Source organism: Cryptomeria japonica, unplaced genomic scaffold, assembly GCF_030272615.1.
Source record: "Cryptomeria japonica unplaced genomic scaffold, Sugi_1.0 HiC_scaffold_174, whole genome shotgun sequence".
NCBI classification, from domain to species: Eukaryota; Viridiplantae; Streptophyta; class Pinopsida; order Cupressales; family Cupressaceae; genus Cryptomeria; species Cryptomeria japonica.
The window spans coordinates 261,449-263,732 of NW_026728996.1; the positions used below are offsets into that span (position 1 = coordinate 261,449).

General features: G+C 65.3%; 1 non-coding gene across 1 annotated transcript; it reads right to left on the reverse strand.

Annotated features, from left to right (window-relative positions):
- Positions 1–1,718: 1,718 nt before the first annotated feature.
- LOC131867528 (5S ribosomal RNA) lies at positions 1,719–1,837 on the reverse strand. The gene has a single exon (XR_009366081.1). It is a non-coding gene; the product is annotated as a 5S ribosomal RNA (ribosomal RNA).
- Positions 1,838–2,284: the final 447 nt, after the last annotated feature.

Below are 2,284 nucleotides of genomic sequence, written 5' to 3' on the forward strand. Positions count from 1 at the left end.
GCCCCGGGTGCGCACCTCGCGTGCACCTTCGGCGGGGTTGCGCGCCCTGGTGGGCACCATGGTGCGCACCAAGGAGCGCTCCGAAGTGTGCTCCAAGGTGCGGCGTGCACGAAGTCGGAGCCCGGTTTGCCCCGGGTGCGCACCTCGCGTGCACCTTCGGCGGGGTTGCGCGCCCTGGTGGGCACCATGGTGCGCACCAAGGAGCGCTCCGAAGTGTGCTCCAAGGTGCGGCGTGCACGAAGTCGGAGCCCGGTTTGCCCCGGGTGCGCACCTCGCGTGCACCTTCGCCGCGGTGGGCACCATGGCGTGCACGAAGTCGGAGCCCGGTTTGCCCCGGGTGCGCACCTCGCGTGCACCTTCGCCGGGGTGGGCACCTCGGCTGGGTTGCGCGCCCTGGTGCGCACCAAGGAGCGCTCCGAAGTGTGCTCCAAGGTGCGGCGTGCACGAAGTCGGAGCCCGGTTTGCCCCGGGTGCGCACCTCGCGTGCACCTTCGCCAGGGTGGGCACCTCGGTGCGCACACCTTCTCAATGTTTTCTTGCCTTTTCTGGAAATTGGTGAAGGCAGCGCATCAAAGGTGCGCACCTCGGTGTGCTCCGAGGTGCGAACCCGAGAGCGCTCCGAGGTGCCCACGAAGTCGAAAGTCGGGTTAATTGCATTGTTTTCCCCGGGTGCGCTCCGAGGTGCGCAACATCGGCGCGCACCAAGGAGGGCTCCGAAGTGTGCTCCAAGGTGCGCACGATGGCGTGCACCTCTGGTGCGCACGATTCGGAGCTCGGTTTGACCGGGGTGCGCACACCTTGGCTGGGTTGCGCACCTTTTGTGCGCTCCAAGGTGCGCACGAAGTCGGAGCTCGGTTTGCCCCGGGTGCGCACCTTCGCCAGGGTGCGCACCTTGATGCGCACGCCTTGGCTGGGCTGCGCACCTTGGTGGGCGCCATGGTGCGCACCTTTCGTGCGCTCCAAGGTGCGCACGAAGTCGGAGCTCGGTTTGCCCCGGGTGCGCACCTTGGTGGGCGCCATGGTGCACTCCGAGGTGCCCAAGATTGGTGCGCACCAAGGAGCGCTCCGAAGTGCGCTCCAAGGTGCGCGCGAAGTCGAAAGTTGGGTTAATTGTCCGGTTTGCCTCGGGTGCGCACCTTGCGTGCACCTTCGCCAGGGTGGGCTGGGCTGCGCACACCTTGGCACCCGCGTTTCCTTCATTTTAAATTTTTTTTTTTTACAATCTCTCAAGTGGGAAATTCTATAATCTCAACTTTTTTTGCCTTTTCAGGAAACTTTTGAATGGAGCGCATCATTGGTGCGCTCCGAAGTGTGCTCCAAAGCTCTCTCCAGCTGCGTGCACCTGCCCCGGCCGCGCACCCGGCCCCGCCCAGCTTCGCTCACCTGTCCCGGGCGTCTGGTGCGGAACCTTAGAGTAAGAAACATCACCGTGCACCTTGGCCAACGTGCGCGACTCGACCGAGCGCGCACTGGCCGAGGTGCACACCGATTTCACCTGGGTGCGCGCGCAGCACCTCGGGCGCACCGGGGTGCGCGCACAACGCCCGGGTTGCACCGTGGCCTGTGTGCTCGGGGCGCCTCGGGTGCGCGCTCGGTGTCGCCCCCGCGCGCGCGGTAGTGCGGGCAGCGCACCCCGACCCGGCCCGGCCCCGACGAGAACGCAAACGGGCAAAAGGTTTATTCAAATAGCATTGCGACGCCCGGCGAAAAACTAAAAAAGGGTGCAACACCGGGACTTCCCGGGAGGTCACCCATCCCAGTACTACTCCGGCCCAAGCGCGCTTAACTGCGGAGTTCTGATGGGATCCGGTGCACTAACGCTGGTATGATCGCACCCGTTATGAGCTTGTCGCAGTGTGTACTTAGCAAACCGCGACCCACGTGCGAATCCACCCCGGCCACCCACCCCCGTCGAGGTGCACACCCTCCCTCGCGAAGTGCGCCCCGTTCGCCAAGTGTGAGCCCTGCCCGGGTGCGCGCACCTTGCTAGGGCGTCGGGTGTGCACCCGGCCCGGCCTACGTGCGTGCACCTGGAGGGGGCGTCGTGTGCGTGCAGTGTCCCGTCTGCAACGCGGTGCCCACACACCACCTCGGGCGCAACGACCTGCGCTCACATGTGGGCCGAGTGCACCTTGGTGCATGTTCGGGGCGCCTCGGGTGCACGCTCGATCTTGCCCCGGTGCACCAAGGCGCTCGGTTTGCCCCGGGTGCGCACTTGGTGCAAGGTGGGCACCCAAAATAGGGATCAAGCACCAAAACACAAGTTTCGGGATGCAAAATGGGA